The sequence below is a fragment of the Sturnus vulgaris genome, chromosome 17 (assembly GCF_052056855.1).
Source record: "Sturnus vulgaris isolate bStuVul1 chromosome 17, bStuVul1.hap1, whole genome shotgun sequence".
NCBI classification, from domain to species: domain Eukaryota; kingdom Metazoa; phylum Chordata; class Aves; order Passeriformes; family Sturnidae; genus Sturnus; species Sturnus vulgaris.
Genome location: NC_142259.1, coordinates 12,507,841 through 12,527,584, shown reverse-complemented (window position 1 = coordinate 12,527,584; position 19,744 = coordinate 12,507,841). Strand labels below are relative to the sequence as shown.

At 46.3% G+C, this 19,744-nt stretch overlaps 1 long non-coding RNA gene across 1 annotated transcript in view; it reads right to left on the bottom strand.

Moving 5' to 3' along the window:
* LOC148221836 (uncharacterized) overlaps positions 1 to 19,390 on the bottom strand; it is a 65,786-nt gene extending 46,396 nt beyond the window's left edge. Inside the window, exon 1 of the long non-coding RNA XR_015807366.1 lies at positions 19,192 to 19,390. This is a non-coding gene — a long non-coding RNA (uncharacterized LOC148221836). The remainder of the gene's footprint in view (positions 1 to 19,191) is intronic.
* Between the last annotated feature and the right edge of the window lie 354 nt (positions 19,391 to 19,744).

The window sequence follows — 19,744 nt, the reverse complement described above, 5'->3', positions numbered from 1 at the left end:
AGTCTTAATATTTACTTAGGGCTTTCAGCAGCACCGATTTGCACTAAAATTTATTAACTTCTCAAATATTGCACTGAAATGTTCCCCACCAGAAGCAGGGTCTAGCAGGACAGTGTCTATTTTAAACATTCAGCTGGGCTTGATTCTGCTTCACCTGGAAGCAAACGTTTAAAATCCTCTTTTCCAGAATAAAAAGTATGGATTGCTTACAGACCAGAGGTGCAGGAAAAGCTCTCACAGAGACCTGAACCCCCCTGAGTGCTGTGGGTGCCTGTGGCAGGGACAGAGCCAGCAGCAGCTCAGAGGTCCCAGGGCTCTTCTGCAATGCCAGGACCCACTGGGACTGTTCCCAAAAATCCCAGGCACTGCCAAACCCAAAGAAGGAGCTGAGAAACCCTCAGGGAGCCAAGGCCAGGTGCAGCTCCACACATGCACAAACCACAGCAGAAATCATCTGCTGGTGCTTCTTTCTGCACGTCCCACAGCTGGGTGGATGGCTCCTGGTTCCAGCTGTTCACAGGATCCAAAACTATTCCCTTGCACCATGCACATACACACTCTATTTTATATCACAGTGATTGAAGCCCTCACAAGACACAAAACTCAAACAATTCATGGCATGGCACTAAGAAGTTTACTGCAAGCCTTCTCTCTGCTCATTTTGTGTGCAGAACGTCTATTTTAATAAATTTGGTTCTGAAAACACGTATCTAGCTGAAGGATTTCCCTAAAAAATAAAATCAGATGTTATTTACACAACAGAAACTGCCCATTTTTTAATGGCATCTCATGAACATGCTTGGAGTATTTGCAGCTGAATGGTGAAAGGGAAAAATGCACCAAGCGCCAGAGATGTGGAAATCTTTCAGATGGGAGCAGGGATCTGGCACATGGCCTGGCAAGAGCCAGTGCAGGTATTCCAAAAACACCAAGCTCATCAATAATGGATTCCTCAGAGCTGCTTTTCTCCCCCATTTAAAGTTTGATACAGCTTGTTCATTTTTCAGGAGATATTTTTTCCCCGAGGAGCCCCAACACTTTGTTGTCACAGCTCCTAGAACTTCTCTGCTGGCGCTTGGCCCAGACAAGTTGTTACTGAGCACACGCCTTTGTTATTGCTGAAAGACAGGAGATGTGACAATTCTGCTCATCAACAAGTGCTGGGTGCTCCAAGGGACACCGACTGCTCCCAGTGCTCCACACGATACCCTGAACATCTACAGACCTCCAAGCTGAACGTGCCACAATGAGAATTTCAAGGCAAGAAGTCCTCCCTCATCTTCTGCAGGGTGTGTGACACACACGGACTTCACACCAAGCGTGGCAGAGCTGCAGAAAGGCCCAGGAATTGATCTGGAAATGGTCAGTGCTGAGGCACTGGGGTTAGTCTGGGTTGTTAGGAACCTAATCCCGGGGTTAGGCTCATGCCTGGTCCCCTGTCACAGCCCTGGGCTGCTTTCAGAGCTGGTGTTTAGGTTGTGCTGTGGATTTCTGCAGTTTTTCCCCATTCAGAGTCTCACAGAGCCTCTCTCTGCTGTCACTTGGCTCAGTCCCACTGAGGTGTAACACCCCAGGATGACAGATCTCATTACAATTTCCAGATAGCCCAAATCCTCCTCATTTTGCCAACCAAAAACCATATGGTTTTTCCTCTCATGCCTGCAGACCCCACTGCAAACAACAGATGGGGCTGCAATGGATACCCTCCCCACAGCACCACCAGCAACCAGACCCCATCCAGCCTTGTCACATCCATCTCAGAACCTCCTGCCACTCTGGGAGTCCCAGAGCTCAGGGGCACCATCACTAAAGTCTTGCAAGCAGCCACTTGCAATGGCACTGATCAAACCCAGAGCCAGTTTCAGGCATGAGCCCAAATACAACACCCAGCTCTTTGCAGTTCAGGTGGAAGCTCCTGATGGAAAATGAAAATGAGAAGTTCAATTGCTGTGCATTTATGAAAAGATGAAAAGCTGCAGGCCAGCACTCTGAGCTCCCAGGCACATCCTACCCGAGGTTCATTATTTCTTGTTTACAGCCAGGAGAACATTCAGAGTCACTGCCCTGCAGAGGGGCTCAGCACAGAGCTGCACCCCAAGATCCCCATCTGCTCTGTGCTGGGGATGCCAGAGAAACCCTTCTCTGCCACAGAGAAGGCAGCACGTTGAGTTGTATATCTGTAACACACCTGAAAGATTTCATATCCAGGTTCAGCTTGAACTAATGGCAGGAAGGGCTCAGGACCCTGAAGTGATGGGAGGCTCTGACACAGTGACAGAACCTTCAGCAGATGGATTGGAACGAAAATACAAATGCTGGAAGAGTTGGTGGTGCCCTGGAACACAGCAGTTATTCTGTGCTTGCAAATACAGTCTGTGCTGAAGACAAACTTTTACTCATGTTATTGGTTTTGAGGTTTGGAAGTGGTTTTCAGCCAGAAGTCTCTGTGGGAATGGTTTGATCTGTTCAGTGCTGCTAAATTCCCAGAACCGAGTCAGATCCAATAACACGGTGCAACATGAAAACAGAATATTTGTTTCCAACCCATTTCTGAATGATTTTCATTATTACTATTGAAGATGTGAGGATCAGACAGCCATTGTACCAGACTTCAGAGGTGTTCTCTAAAGCCTAGGAAATTCTGTAAAAGAACAAGAACTTTACAGTGCCAATCTGAGCACAGATCTGAAGTGTGTACCAGCAAGCAGTAAACGTGCAATAATATCAGCTTTTGCAGGAGGATGGAAGGCAGAACTGAGTGCTGGGCAGGCTCATAAATTCAGTGTTGTGTAACCTGCAGGCAGAGGTGCTGGAGGAGTTAATGAGCAGCTCCAGAAGTGCCAAGCCAGCCCCTTGGAGCCAAGGGAGCCATTTAACCTGTCAGGAGTGAGGAACATCCCCCAGTGCTGCCTTTCATTTATGCCCAAAGGAACCCCCCTAGAGCGATGAGTGAAGGGCTTCCCCTCAGAGCCCCTTGTGCCAGGCTTTGCCCTTTCCATCCTCCTGCAAACCCAGAGTGAGGGCAGAGCTGGAATTTCTCCTGCCTGGCAGCTCCCCCCAGCTTTGGCTGACCTTTAGAGCGTTCTCCTCTGGAGCACAGCCTGAGGTCTCCGAGCTCTGGAGAATCACAGGAATCACTGCCCAGCCCACCCAGGAACTCCTGAACTCAGCCTTGCCTGCCAGGGGGGCAGGAGGAGGGAAAACATTCCTGGAGATGCAGGGAGCACACAAAACCTCTGACACACAATTCTGATTTAAAGTCACCTGCAGAGCACAAAGCTAAGCCTGTGCTTTGGACCCAGCCTTATCCACAGCTTTAAGCAGGACCTATATGGGAAATTAAACTAACCTAAGAGTGAGGTGTGGTAAAACCAGACCAAAAAGCTCCAGCATCAGCCTTTAACTCTCATGTCACAATAACAAAAGTACAACACAGCCCAGAGGAATGAGATCTGGACCATCTCCACCCAAACTATAACTCAGCATCTGCTTCATTAGAGGTTATTAAATGCATCATTTGGTACAAATTGAAAAGGTGCTCTTGAGAATGCTCAAGTGGCTTCCCAACTTTATTAAAGAGTTTGAGGATGGAAGTTCTTAATTGTCATGAAATCCATCTTCTAATACAACCAAGCTCTTGTCTAGACAGATCAAAATTAATAGTTTTATAGCCAGTGCTGACAAACTGCTTTTCTTCTGCCAAGACCAGGTGTGTGTTTAGCAGATGTTTTCCAAACACCTTTATGTAAACATTATTTTAAAAAAAAATGTGGTAAGTCACCTCATCCTACCAGAGGGAAAAAAGCTCAGTACCTCTTCATCATGGGGGAAATCATTTCCCTGTGCCCCACATGCACCTGACCTCATCCTGACACTGTTTAGTGCAGCTCTGAGTCTCTACACAGTTAACTTCCCAATCAAGCAATCACAAAAAGCATTAATGATTGCAATGTCTCATTAATTAGTGGTAAATACAGGTGAATCAGTCAGACCAGCCAACTCAGTAGAACTTCTGGTGCTTGCAGCATGTTAATACATTGTTAATTAAGACCATCAGCATTCCTTTTAATTAATATATTGGCTTTCTTAAGATTTAATTGAAATTTTACCAGCTCTCATTTTTCCAATTCAGAACGTGTACCAGGCACAGACTATACAAAAGGAAAAATGAAGCTGTTCCCTTCATGGTTGTGGAGATAAATTCTGCATTTCAGCTCCCAGCTCATTCCACAATCCAGGTTAAGATGGGAATGTGAGAGAAACCCAAAGAACATTCGTGAGTGTGTGCACACGTTCACACCCAGAGCTCTTTGGACAGGAAAGGAGCTGCTCTGGCTCTAGGGGTGACACCTGGACACCAGAACCAGAAGAATTAAAGATTCCTGGGCCATTGGTGCCTCTGAACCCACAGACAGACTCACCAACATCCACAGAGCTTTGTCTCCACAATTACAGATTTGGAGAACAAATCCTCAGGGGACAGGATCCCTTCAGCCTCCTGTCTCATGAAGTGCAAAGTTCCAGACAGACATTTACACCAGTGATTCGCTGATTCAATCTCCAAAGGCAAAAGGAGAACTATTTCTACTATACCACTGCATTTTTTAAAAACAAAAAGCACTCGGTGTATCCTCCCATCTGCTTTCTTCTGTGCTTGAATCACTTCAAGCCTAACAGAGCTTCTGAACAAGTTGTGTGTTTAACACAAATACCCTGAAGAGCTGTTGAATTGAGATTCAGAAAGTGTCAGATAGAACCTCCAGAGAATTTACCTGCAGGCAGAAGAGGGAGATGAAAAACAAAACTATTTCCGTTTTCCCATTGCTAGAAATATTTCCAAACATTGGAAAAAGATCTAAGTGGTTGGCATATATTAAAACTGAACAGGGAAATGCCTTTAAATTGCACAGAAACTTCAGTTTCCAAAAGTTACAGAGCAGTTTATCAATCCTTAAATCATATTCCCATTCCCACTTTAATTCCCTCTCTACAATCCTGGCTTCCCTTGAGGCTGAACATTTTCAGGAACAAGAGACTTCCAAGGAATAGGAGAGAGTTGCCTTTTCTTCCACTGAGGATGGAGCTCAGCACAACCCACACCCAGAGGAGTCCAGCTGCCCTTTGCCATTTGCTCAGGGACGTGGGATTCCTGTCTCAAAACTGCATTAAATCATCTCAAAACCACCACACACAGAGTTCACTTCCCCCAGCAGTGAGGCAGGATGAGAGGGAATTGCTCTGTGTGGCACTGGGGTTTGTACCAGAGCTGTACCCACACAAATGTGTCCCAGGACCCCTTCCCAAATTAATTCTCCTTGTGCCACATCCCCAGACAAAGAGAAATTCTCCCCAAAGAGCAAAGGCTCTCTAGAACCTGACCCACTTCATCTTCTAAAAAGAAAACAGCCAAAATTCTTCAGCCATGACATTTTTTTCCACGGGAATTCTGCAGTGATGGAGACACCCCAGGACTGCAATCCCTCCCAGTGTGGTGTTCCTTGAAGGGCTGAAATCCAAATCAGAGTGTGCCTGGGAGGGAGGATGGAGGGGGAAGGATAGAAATAGAGGCATTCAGAAGGACAAATATTCTGTTAGTAGGCAGGCTCATGATGGAAGGGGGATTATGATTAAAGAAATCTCCAGAAAACAACTTTAAAACAAAGAGAAGAACTGCCCAAGTTACAAGACCCAAACCCAAACAGAGCTGTCCTGGCAGAGGAGGCTGCATCTGCACGGGGCCCCTTACATGGCAAATCCCTGAGGAATCCCAGCCTTTGTTTGGATTTCGTGTTGCCTGTCAAGGCAGCACAAGTGCTCTGTACATCTTCGGGGTTTGCTCACATCTCCCGTTTATCTTAGGGAGTTCCACGTCGGTTTTTAAGGCCTTTTTTGGGGCAGGAAGCACAGCCTGGCTTGTGTCCCCATGGCTTTGCCAGGCAGCAATTCTGGGCACTGGCAGCTCCCAGGGATGCAGGAGGGGCAGCAGGTCCAGGTGGGCACGTCCTGCCCTGAACAGGGCAGAAAACATCACTCAGGGCTGAAACCTCCTCCCTGCTATGAAATGTGCAGCTGCTGCCTCTGAGCCAGCTGCTCCTTGCCCAGCTTTGCTGTTCCACTTTCAGCAGGGCACTGTGGGCTTGTGCAGACACAAACACCTGCAAATAGCACCATAAAACCATCGGAGATGTGACACCTCAAATTGTGCTGATAAATCAAATTGCTGCTCTGATTTTGCTTTACCCTGTCATGGGCACCTCTCGAGGAATCCTCTGCTCCCCCTCCATTACAATTCCAGCACCAGGACTGTGTTTGGAATGGAATTACTGGGCAGGAGTAAAAATGCATCACTGCCAGGTCTCCACCTGCAGATCAGCTACTTAACCAGTCACCTATTTTTAGCTCTGCCAGGCAATCAGGATGCTGTTCACAAACCACTTTACCTTAAAATAAAATCACTTTCCTCAAATGACATTGTCGGGTTCTGTTCTTTTCACATTTAGTGTGAAACTTCAAATAAAAGATAGGTAGTTTATTGAGAAAGGAAAGATTGTTCTTAATGGGAGAGAAAAATGAATGTATAATTGGCTAAATCTTAGTGATTATGGCTGTGAAGAGATGTTGAGATGTAATGGACATGAGATAAGGGGGAAGAGTGAGGGAAGGAGCAGCACTTGGAGCAGGCTGGCTTTGAAGAAGCCTTTCCATGGGCACAGCCTCAAACTTTAGAGCCTTGGGGGGTTTAAGGGTGATTTTTTCAGAGCCTGCACAGCTCCCAAGTGTTCTCCTGCCCTCAAAGGACTGCCCCCAGCTCTCACATCCAAAGTCCAGCTTCAACACAACTTCAACAGCAAACCATCCATGAGTTTTCTCTGCCAGGTTCTCACCTTTCCCTTCTCTCTCCCCACTTGACTCCTTAGATCCCACACACAAATTCACTCTCACTCTTTCCCAAGCTCTAAAAACCTTTTCCAAAGCACAAGTTTTTCTCAAGTTGTCCACTCTCCCCTGATCCCCACGAGTCTGGCACTCTCATCTTCTCAGGCTTAAGATGAACGAGACAATCTGAGGTTTCAAGAGATTTGCAGCCAAGTCCTGCTCCGGTCTCTGGGTGTTTATGTAAGCCCAGAGAAATGTCCTTTACAGCAGAGTCAGTGTGGGTGTTACACAGCATCCCCAGATCAGCCCTGGGCTGCCACAGGGAGACAGAATCACAGAGAGAGAGAGAGCAGGACAAACCCCAAAGAGCTGGATCCTGAGTGATCAGTGTCTCAGAGACACCAGCTGAAGAATGGAGTCACATTTGTGCTACCAAAACCCAGCATGGGCACAATTAACCTGGCAAAGTGACAAGGGAATTCTTTGCTCTATCACAAATCACCGTCATCCTCAGCACAGTTTTTGACTTTCACACAGTCCCATTTGCAGAAGGGATTCATCTTTATCTGAAACTGTAATTGAATGCCAGTAGTTACCTTGGTGACATTTAAAAATCTATCCCTGTGCTTTGCTGTCAACACTTTATAACACAATAAAGTGCCTCATGGAAAAAGTCAGAACACAGCTTAGGGAATAGTTCCTATGACAACTCCATGAATCAAGGGATGGCAGAGATCCCCAAATATCCAATGGACAACAGCACACAGGTACAGCAAGTCCAGCTGAAGTCAGTGCTGCTCCCAGCCCAGCTCCAGGCATTTCTGTAATTAAACAAAGCCTCCAATTCTCCAGGTACTCCCATTTTCACTGAATGCCAAGAACCCTAAAATTTGTTATGCAGTCAGCCCAAGTGATTTCAGCAGGAACTGATCATTACAGGGAGGGAGGGAGAACCACACTTCCTGTGAATGCTGTTTGTATTTGTTGTACTTCAGGTGTTAAATACAAGTAGGGAATTGAAATATTGGTCAAAATACAGGATTCCCGTTTTGCTTATGGCAGCACATCCTTTGAGATCAGTGACAGAGGCCATTGGGCTCACATTCCCCCCTGACATTTCCAGGTTTCTCATTCACCAGAGGCAGATTTGTCTCGCTGGCACTGCCCCACAGCTCCAGCTCTCCACGAGCAGCAGGGAGAGGAGCTTGGCTGAGGCTCAGGATTGCTGAGGAAAGGTCCCACTGCCCAACTCCACTTCTTCCTCCTGTGTTCTTGCCTTTCCCTTTCTCTTCCTTTAAGCTTTCCTGCCTTTCCAGCCTCTCCCAGGCTTTCCTGCTCCCTCCAGCAGCAGGTGTTCTCCTCCCCATCACACAGCCCTGGGCACCCCCATCACTGCCCCTCCAAGCCCATCAATCCCTGGAGCAGAGAATTAATTCTATTTTGTTGCAAAACTAAACTTGAGCAGCAGTTTCTTTGGAAAAGGCTCCAAACCCAGCTGTCCATGGCCTGTCTCCAACCCTTCCTTCTGTAGCTGCCCCATATCTACACTCCAAATCCTCAGTCCATTTCCAGGAGACAAAATCCAGCCTGGCATGGCCTGCAGATAAGGCTGAGCTTTTCAGCTGCCCTTGCACTATCAGCAGAAGAGTGCATCAGAAACCCAAGTTATTCATTTTATTCAAGAGCGTTTTCTACTCACACAGAATTGATGCACCCTGCTAAGCACACTCAGGCAGATACACGGAAAGTAAAAAGGGCACATCTCAATCGGAAAGTGCAACAAAAACTGTGCCTTTTTGGCACTCCCTGAAGATGGGAAAAGTTTCACCATTTTCATTGGAATTTCAAACAGAAGGAACAAAACATGAGCAGACTGATAACAACAACAGCCTGAGAAAGACAAACCAGGTAAATGAAGAGATTATAATCTTGCCCTTCAAGTAAAGTTCTTTTCACCTTAAATCCAGTCAGTGTGGAGATAATCTTGCCACTGGAGACCACAAAAGAAAAGTTATTTGCATACAGAATAGGCTCACAGAAAATTAAACTGCTGTGCAAAACTAGAGCTTATTATGCAAGAAATGTGATAAGCTAAAACATACAAAAAATCCTCCTCAAGATCTGAGCAACATGAGCTAAAAATATCTCTATTGCATGTCATTTACAAATTCAAAGAGTTGTTTAGGCTGTGTTTAGATTGTGATCAAACAACACTCATACATTTTTTCTCCACTTATGATTAAAGATAGTGCTGGATTTTAGGTGTTCTGATTGCTTTCCTCACTTCATTTTTATTGCTATTTTTAATTTGCACTTGATGTTCCCTGCACCCTTTCCTGAGAGCAAACAGCAGTGCTGGGAGAGCACCAAAGTGCTGCTCAGGTTCTTCCTGGCAGGACAGGAGGGATGGGCCAGGAGCAGCCCTGAGTGACAGTTCAGAGCTCCCCTGGTGTCACACCTCGGGTGGCATCGTCCCCTGCATGGCCCAGCACAGGGCAGGAATCCTGGATCAGAAATGCTGTGCAGGTGCATTAAGAGTCTCAGCACAACTCCTCAAACTTTTCATTCTTTCCAAAAGAACAGAGCTCAGTGCTGTGATGAAAACTTCTTGAACATAAATTACCATCATTTTTTCTGTTACATAATGTGATTTATCCAAAGCATGCACTGCACTCATTCCAGTTCCCACTGAAGTCAATAGAATTATAAAAGTGTTCGGCACCTCTGAAAAACCAGGACATGCTTATTCATGGCTATAATTTATGATACCCAAATTAGAATATTCTGTCCTTTAGTTCCCAGTGCAGAACTTCTTCCCCTTCTGTGGGGACATGAGTGGAGCAACACTGAAATTTACCCCCAGATCTTCAGTGAGATGCCCAGGACTGCTCACACTTTAAACAAGCACCACAAACACCTGAACTCCCAACTTTGGAGATCTCTTCTGCCCATCCACAAGGTCAAACTGGCTCCAACCATCTCCACATGAGCCCTTGAATCCATGAGCTGTCAAAAAGGACAAACTGCCAGAGATGATCAAGTACAGTTCAAGTTATGCATGAAGAGCAGCCATCATCTGGCAAGGACATGAGGAAAGACAAAGCAAAAGGAAATGAGTTGGAAATGTGCTGTACTGCTCATCCTCAAGGCCATTTTCTCAAGGCAGAAATTCCCCAATCCCTCTTTACTTGGACAGAGCCTTCCTTCCTTCCTCCTTGATTGTGCCTTCAGTCATTCCTTCACGATGTTCACAGCTTTGCTTGATCAAGGCTGGCAGTGAAAAATCCGCTGGATGGATTTTTTTTGTTTCTTCAGAGCACAGCAAACGTGGAAATCCCAACACAGCTCAGCCCTGCTGAGAGCCCCTGGGATCCATCCTGAGGCACTCAGCTGAGTGAGTGCCCATCCCTGCAGGGCTGAACCACCAGGGCTGGCAAGAGGCAGCCCTGCATCATCTCAGCACGCTGAGGGGTTTGGGATTGCTGCACAACCCAGGCATCCCAACCCTGCATCCCACTCCTGCCATGGCAGTCCAGCAGAGGCTGGTGTGGCCTCTTCCCTCACCTGTGACACACAGACAGAGGCAGCAGCGTGTCCAACACTGCCCTTCACTTCTGTCCAGCCTCCCCTTGCTCACAGCCACAGCTCCCTGGGCTGCTTCCTCCCAGGGAAGCTCCCAAGGGATGGGAACTGCCCCATGGGCTCTGCTCAGCAGCATCTGGAGAAAGCAAAAAGTCCTTTTTAGTGTCTGCACTGCTGAGCAGGACCAGAGCAGGGAGGCATTGGGTCAGCCCTGGCAGGAGAGGGGGCTGGGAGCACACCAGAGCAGGGGGAAGATGATCTTTCCCTTCCTCCAAATGAACAGATCTTGTTTTTCTCCAGCCCCTGGGCCCCACACAGAGGATGGGCAGATGGGTCCTGCCAATCTCTCCATGCCACAGCTGCACCACACAAATGTGCTTGAAGGAAAACTCCTGCAGCACCAGGAACAGGGATATTATATCCAGAAACAGCAGCTTGTGTGTTCACGTGTCTATTCCAAGTTCCAGATTTCTTCAGAAAACAGGAGGCCAGTCTAATTCTTTTGACTCTGAATCCCTCAGAGGAAGGCTGCAAGGAGACACAGACCTTGTCCTCCCCAAACCAGGCTCGTGCCAGGTCCATTCCACATCCCAGCCTGGAAGTCTAAAGGAGTTCTCAAGAGATCTCTTTGCAGGTGGTCAGACAGCATGAAATCCAGTGATTAAACAGAGCTGGCACATTCTGGGAAAGATAAAAGCCCAGAAACAGCCCTGAGTTTTGCATCGGCAGCATTTAAGTTAAAAATAATCAGACTAGTAGAATTACATAAATTCAAGTTTTGTACAAGTTCCTAAACATAACAGTCCAAGCTTCACCTGAACACAATCCCCCTGGAACTCCTCAGAGAGGTCATTTCTTGCCTTCATTCAAGCACTTCAGATAATCTGAGACTTTGTGCTCAAAGACAACCCAGCAGCAGTGGTGAGAACCCTCAGAAGGGGCACCTGCTTAAGAAACAGCATTTCTGGAACAATATCTCCCAAATTCTCTATTCTTTCCTTCATGACTTCCAGCCCTGAGCCCTCTGCCCACTGAAGCCACCTTTGCAACCTGCCTTCCCCAGCTCCACGACGGCAAAAACAAATCCTTTACCCCAAAGCTCCGTTTAGGGGATTTATTTTTCCTTGGAAATTCTGTTCAGCCTGGGATCAGAGTTTTCAAGGCAAATAAAGAGTTAACCACAGGGCTTAGCCCAGCACATTTCCAGAGCAGTCATCACATCCAGGCCAGTCCCCGGGGAGGCAACAGCAGAACCCTTCCCTTTGCACCTCATTTCCAGCACAGCCCACATCCCTTCACTCCTGGACACCTCCACAGTTCCACATCCTGTGAAACAATGCACATTAACTGCTTTATCCACCGCTATTCCAGGAACAACTCCCCCCTCCAGCCAACGACAGATGGCCCTTCAGCATCTTCCCAGAGGAAAGCCCCCAGGCTAGAAATCGGATGACAAAACTGGAAAAAAAGTTGAGAAATTTCTGAACCAAAACTTGTTTCCTAGAAGACTCCAGCCTGAAACTGAAAAGTACAATTAGAAAAACGAAGCTTTTCCACCTTTCAGCTAATTCAGGGAGAAAAGGTGATGGACTTCCTGACACCCCGCTTGTTGTCCATGAAACCTGGAGGGGCTGGGTCCTTCTCCAAGGCTCTCACTCCCCACGCGAGGAGCAGCAGCTGCCCACGGCTGCAGCTCGATGTCTCAGCCACAAGGTGACAACTCTGACCCTGTTTCCTGGGAGGAGATGTGGGGATGTTTTGTGGAGCTCAGTGATTCGCCAATGGAGCACAACCACAATGAGGAATTGTTCTTTCGCGTTTGCTAAACCATTGCTACAGCTCTGCAGCACTCAGAACCAGGCAGAAATAAACCCTTAGGGGACAGGAAATCCTTCCCATTGACCCCCAAGCTCAGTGAACCCACGGCAGCACAATTCACAGAGCAAAACCCCAAAAAAACAACTGAGGAACCCTGTCAGCTCACCCAGCCCAGCCCTGCCCCATCTCTGAGCAAGGCAGGCTCACAGTGCCAGGAGAGAGCTGGGTATGGAACTGCAGTGGGGTCACTGCAAACACCCCAAAGGTCCCTTCCAACCCAAAGGATTCTGTGGAGGAGCAGATTCAAGCCTCACTTCCTGGCAGCTGTTTTCTAGAACGTGACCCTAACAAAGCCAACCAAACCTTTCCCCCCAGTTTTCAAGTGCTGCTGGGAGAATCTGGGTGGTGCCCAGTAACCCAGGATGGGATTTGTGGCTTTTTCTTAAATATGAAAAAATTAAATCCACTGAAAACCAAAATTACTGATTTTCCATAAAATCTAGGGTCTCGACTAACACTTCAGGCACAGATATATCTAGAGTCCATCACCTCCTGCATAATACAACATTTCTGTTGCCTTCACTGCTGCTCGGTCTGGGGGTAGGCAATGCCAGCAGAGGATTTTGGGTAGGACAGGCAGGTCCTGTCCCTTCCCAGCTCTGTCACCCTGAGTACAATGATCTGTTTATTGAGCCAAACACACACGTGGGCAGTTCAAGTTAAAAAAAACCTAATATTAGGTATCATGTGTTACAAAGCAAACTTTTCACAGGGAAGATGTTTCTATAGTAACTAATGTTTTTCTAGCAACACATTTCACATCAGGGTTGCCATGGAAACAGGACTATAGAGATGTGTTCAGCAAATAAGTTGTCAATAGCTCTCCCCCAGCCCCTGCACTCTGCCCCTGTCAGCCTCAGGGTGAGCACAGCACCCTGGGGCTGCCTTGGGAGACTCCAGGTTTTTCTGGGAGCCTGGAACCCTCCCTGCCCACGAGAGCATCATTTCCCCCACACAGCCCCATGGCCACAATTTCAGAGCAAGTGAAATGCTCAGTTCTGGGCCAGGTTAGAAATCCAGCTCAGTATCTTTGAAAGGAGAATATCAGTGAAACATCTTCATGTGCAGAACAGTGAAATCACCCTGCTGGAAACCCTGAGCACTGAAACCTCACAGAGACCTCGGGGTGCTGCTGGGATGTGGCAGAGGGACAAGTGTCAGCTCAAGTCAGGGAGAAGTCTGAATATCCCTGGCTTTGAGCATATATTTAGGCTGAAGCATTCCCAAGGGCAACACAGAGACTCCCACTCACCTCCAAGGAAAGTCTGCAAAAAGATCACAGCTCTAATCTGGCATTTACATAGTAGCTGGGATTTTAATTACTATTTGTTCAGTACCTCACAGTTCATTCAGCAGCAGCCATTTGTACACCTTCAGCACTGGCACTGCTCCTGACCTTTGCTTTCCATTCTTTCCCACCCTTCTGTCTCTCACTCCTCTTGCCTGATTTTTCTCTCTACCCCTAGACCCCCAACCCACCCAGCAGCACACGTTAATATTCATTAGCAGTCCTTGCAGGCTGCTCTCTGCTTTGCCTTCCCTTTGGAAGAGCCTTTGCTCCTCCAGGCAGATTTTGGCACCTCACTGTTGGCTCAAACACGAGAAACCCAAACCCCCCCATGCAGAGATGGCACCTGAAGAGGCAGAAGCTGTGACTGACTCTTCAATCAGCTCCAAATTCACCAGCACACCTTCAGTGCCTCACAGCCCTGTCCCCTCCCTGTCTGTCCTGCAGGGAGACCCTGCTGGAACAGCCTGGAGCATTTTATATGGGATCAAAAGAACAATTTCCTCAAGTGCCATCAAGTTTAGGTTCCAAGTCAAAACCAGCTTCAGAAAAAAGACAAAACACTCATGATGCTGAGACCTGAAGAGAGTGTGACTGAAATTCCCTTGCCAGTGGTGGCCCCAGAGCCTTTAATGGGGCCATGCCCAGGCTCAAAGGGCAGCTGCTCAAACACTGCACAATTCCTGTTCCAAAGTGCTTCCAGTGCTGGTTTCCATCCCCAGCTTGTCCCTTCACCCAGGGAAAAACCAGTGTCAGTGCATTTCAGGGGCCCAGTGTCCCCAATGGAAGGGTCATTTCTGCTCCATTCTTCAGAGACATCTACCTGAAAATATCACCCTGAGGTATGTGATACAATCTGGTTTTTTCAAGCTCATCCTCCAATGGTTTGAGTATTTTAAATTATTTCATATTTCTGTAACTATGCAGTGGGATAACACTGAATATGACACTCTCTCTATTTCACACTCTGCCCCCTCCTACCTGCTAGGAACAGAAGGAGCAGCAGCACAGCTCCTGGTGCCTCATTCTGAGGTGTTACAACAAGACAGTCCAGATTCAAATGTCTTTAAGGAATAATTTCCAGGAGCAGAGTGATAGTGTCCTTGTTCCCATTAAAGACTCAACAGAATAACCTAAAACAAATTAATGAAATGTGGATAGCCCACAATTGGAATTTTGAAGAAGCCATGTCCCAGGCATGATGGTAAAGAAATATTTGAGCTTTGAAAAATATCACCAGAATTGCAAAACAGCATTATATGGGCCTGGGCAACAACTGGAGAGTGACCTTAAAACTCCTCTGGTGACAGATTGTGAGTTACAGTGAATTTCACTAATTCATATATACAGGTCCTGCTCACCCGGGCCTCTCTTGGCTTGCAAAGCCTTAGGCTGGAATCTGCTCGCACATGCACAGGAAATACTAAATATAAACTGGACAATATGAAGACAAATCATTTTTAATGAACTTTTTAGGTCAAGGTCCAAGTCTTCGTTTGCACCTAAAAAGCACCAAGGGGACAGTGATCACCTGTCCCAGGTACAGGTCCTGGAGCACTGCTGCAGCTCCAACAGCAACTCCAAAGGGAATTCTCACCAATGCAAAACATCCTAAATCTATAGCACTTCAGAAACAATTAATATCCTCACTAATAAAGGCAGAAAATAGGTCTCACTAGAATTAATTACCTCTTACATTATCACATTGCCCCATAGTTCTAAATCTCTCCTTATATCACTGTTTTAAAAGCAGATTTTCAAGGGCACTGCCTCTTGATGAACACCATTTCCTACACGTCCTTCAAACACACTTCAGATTTTTAATGAGTAGAGGAACAATCTGTAAATCAGGAATTGCAATGGAATCATTTCACAATAATCTTTTCATTGGGTGGACAGACTTTGGGTCAAAAGAGCCAAGAAGAAATTAAGTACAAGCCCAGAAAGGCACCACATTAACAGACTTCTCATATTCCAACATTTCCCAGCAAGCTCAGTTATTTCATTCAGTCCTAGACTGAATCTAACCCACGGAAATAAAAACTCCCTGGGATTACAACTAGGGCCTGTTTGCCTTCTCCTTTTCAGCTGTGTCTCAAAAGGAGAATACCTGCACACATGACTGAGGGCAAGGAGCCACTCCCCAAACTGAGAGGGGAGAGGAAAATCACTGGGAAATGCACATTTACATTTGAATCTCATTATGCAGGGGCATGAGCCTTCCCAAGGGTTATTTCCGTGGCTTTTGAGGTCACACTAATGAATAACAGCAGTAAAGGTGAGCACAAGATTTGGGTGAAGCTTGGAGTGGGCAGGAGCATCTCCCAGCAGAGATCTCTTGGCTGTTGAAGTTTAATCACCAAGGACCAGAGTTTAACTCTCAAACCAAAATGATCCAAGCCAAGGGCTGCACAACCACACGTCCCTTTAGATTTACCTCACTGATTCAGCTCTCAGTTAGAGGCTTTCAAATCCACATTCAGTCCCTTGAGATCCAACATTCCACCCAGAGATTTCAGCTGCTCTCACAGGTGAAGCTGGCAGGCAGGTCCTATGTCCGTGTTTATTTTGAGGACAGGCTGATCCTACTTTTAGATCTCTTTATTCCAAACAAGTAAAATTCTAAATACTTCAAAATTCCTCATAACCTCCACCCCAAACAGGTTCCACCTTCACCAGCCCCTCCTCAGGTTGGCACCAGTGCTGCCAATTGTGCTGCCATCCCCATGCTCTGGGTTTGGTCAGAGGGAGCAGTGCCCTGCAGACAAACCCTTCTTCTTCTTCCCTGGAAATACAGAGCACCAGGTTCTCATCCTTGCACAGACACCTCAAACTCACTCTTTGCACCCACAGAGGATCCCCAGCTCCAGCCCAACCCAATTTTCTGCTCTGCCACCTTTTCCCATCCACCAGCCCACTGGGATAATATCAGTGTTTGAGAGTTTCCTCAAGCTGGTGGAGGGTTTGGTGTTGAATTGTGTTCCAGAAGTTGGCGGTGCCTGAGCTGCCACTGATTTGCTCAGCTCATTAAAACAGGGAAATGAGATGGGGTCATTAGAGCTCTCCTTAACTAGGAACAATCAGGGCCTTACAGAACTCGTTTAAAAGCACAGAAGGTGCCCTTAGGAAAAGAGTGGAGTTTGGTGCTGGGTAGGATCATTCCCCTAAGCAAAGAGAAGCAGTAATGAACACAAACACAAAAAAAAATTAAAAATCCAGTCTCTCAAAGGCACAGAAATGCTTTAGAAGGGGCCCCTTCACTGCACCTCGCTGCAGCTGCTGCTCACCAGTGGCCAGGAGCAATTCCTGTGACAAAATTAGCTTTTCCAAATGGCAAAACCAGAAGGTGGCAAACTGTGACCTATTCCCAGGCTCTTACACTAACAAAACCTCCTGTAAGCATTTTTTTTTTTAAATTATTATTAGGAAAACTTTAAGCACACAGGCTGGAAAATGGTTACATTCTTGATATGGATGAATACTACCCTGAAGTCCAATCACACAAACAAATAGAATAATAAAGCAGGTGACATTTCCTATTAGCAATCTCCACTGGTTATTTTTGCAGCTCTTGAGAAGCCAGCTAATAAAGAATATCAAGCCTGTTTTGTTAAGACGGTGAATAAATTGGATGCTTGTTAAGCCTTGATTACTTCTTAAATATTTGGCTAGACGTGAATTTCTTGAGAGAAGAGATTTAAGGCCTTTTCAGTCTGATCCTGGGAGACCTGAATACAAAGCCCATCTTGTAAAACACCCTCCTGCTTGTGTGAAGTCTCACGGAATCAGCTTCATTACTAAAATTGGACTGAACTCCCTGTGCCACTGGGCTCAGAATCCAAACACGAAATGCTCCTTCAGAGTTGGGCTTCTCAAATTGCTCTGGACATTTCCCCCCCTACATTTTGATTTTTTTTCTTTTTTTTTTGTTTTAGTAAATTCCATGGCTTTGTTCCCTGCACCTGGATGATCCCAGTGATCAGAGGTCTTGGAGCTGCAGATGGATTCACCCTCTCAGCCTGCAGGTGTGGGAGCACATGCATGCCCTGCACAGGTTTTGTTCCAGGAAAATTGATTATCCCAAGCTCTGCCTTTTTCCATGGTCATTTTGCCCCAGCAGGCACAGGACCTTTGGAAACCCCTTGGGATGGTTGATGTTCAGAATGAGGAAAGAAGAGGGCAAACAAAACACTAAGAAAGACAATTTTACTCTCTTGCCAACAGAAAACCAGACAAAACCTCTTCACAAACTCCAACAGGCCATCCACCATCCCAGGAGCTGATCTGGCACCAGGAAGGTCCCTACAACTCCCCCATTTCACCCCGGGAGTGTCTGCAGCAGGGGGATGGCTGTTTCTGCAAGTCAAAAGGGTCTCAAACCCCTAAACCCAGCTACAAGCGTGCTGTCGTCATCACAAGAGCTATAAATAAATCCCAAATCACCAAAACTCTCCTGTCAGTATAATTTCAAGTAAGCTGGGACAGAAAAGATCAGCCTCTCTGGGGTTGTATGCTTGGTTCTAATAGCATTGACTGCCTGGTAACAAGATGAAGAGCTCTTCTAAAAAGAGACAAGCAGCAAGAAATTGTATTATGTACTAATACCCCCCTTACTGACAGCACTTATCTGCAGGACCGAGGTCTGCAGGAGAAAGGGAGTTAAAAGCTCTGTTATCATCAGCAAAGCTCTGCTTTCTGCACCAGAGGGATCCATGGAGGGTTTCTGCCTCCACTGCAGCCAAGAACAACAAGAGCAACATTAACTCCACAGGAACCAGGTCCCAGAATTGCTCTTGTACCCGTCCCACATGGGATAAACAGCACAGGGATAAACTCAGAGTGCTGGGAAGGAGAAGGATTTGACAGGAAGGTCTCACACGTGTGTGTGTAGAACAAAAAGTCTTTGAATGCAGAATCTGAAGAAGGAAGAGAAATTAAAGTTTTGATACAGAAGAAAAGAATTGCTGAGCCAGTCTTAGTGGGTAACTAAAAGGCAAAGAGCAAGTGAGTTGGAAGGGGCTTTTATGACTTAAAGCAAAGGATAAATCCACCTCAAACAAAAGATGTTTTTACCAAGCAAAAAGATTTTCACAGATAAACAAGAAAGTCAATGTTGCAAGTAGAGAAAAGATCTCAGAATTTTCCACAGCAAGAAAACTGAAAAAGAATTTCTAGCTTAAACTGTAACATACTAACCTTTTGTGATTGGAAAATAATAACATGAATATGGTCATGTTAGTAGTTATGACAGGCTATAGGTAACAGTAAAGGTATTGATTGGTTGTCATGTTTTAAAATGCTCTGTAATGAAAAGTATAGAATGCATTGTAACCAGAACTAAAGAAGCTTCAGATGAACCTGCATCAGAGCTTTGCAAGGAAACCCCCGAGTGCAGCTTTCCTGCAGAGGAGCCCAGCAGTCACAATCCCAGCACTCCCCATGCAGCAGCTCAGTCCTTCCTCTGCATCAACAACAGCCCTGCAGAGCCTCCCTGTCCTCAGGGACCAGCAGAGAGTTTGGCAGCACAAGAAAAAGCAGCAGCTCACATTTGAATTCAAGCTCCTTACCTGCACTGGGATGTCCTTCCCATTTCATCCCCAGAGTCAGCAGCAGTTTATGATTCAGTCTCTTCTTATGTGAGGAATTGAAAATTGATGGCTGGATGTGCTCTGTTCCAGAGTTCCTGGCTTGGCCTGAATTTTAAGTGTTGCTAGAGTTTAAAAAAAAATAAAAAAAAAAAAAAAAACCAAACCAGGAAAGTGAGACCAGCACATGGCATGGAGGAAAGCAGCACTGGGAGTTTTTCTGGGAAAGAAGAGCACATGTCCCCACACAGCAGATATTGCTTTCAGCTGCTCAGTGATGAGGGTTAAATACCCCTGCACAGCTACAGGTGTGAGCAAACAATGCACAAGTAAAATGCTGACTTTTAAAGAGAAATCAACATATTCTTCTGAAAAACAAAACAACTTTAAGCCCTTTTTCATGGGAATATCTTTAACCAGCCCTCAAAGTAATGTGAGGACTGTTGAGCCAGCACATGGTAGCTGGGAGTTCACGGAGCAATATCCTGCTCTCTTCCAGAATTTGGTTTTTAAGGTTGTCTTAAAGGTCTTAAGA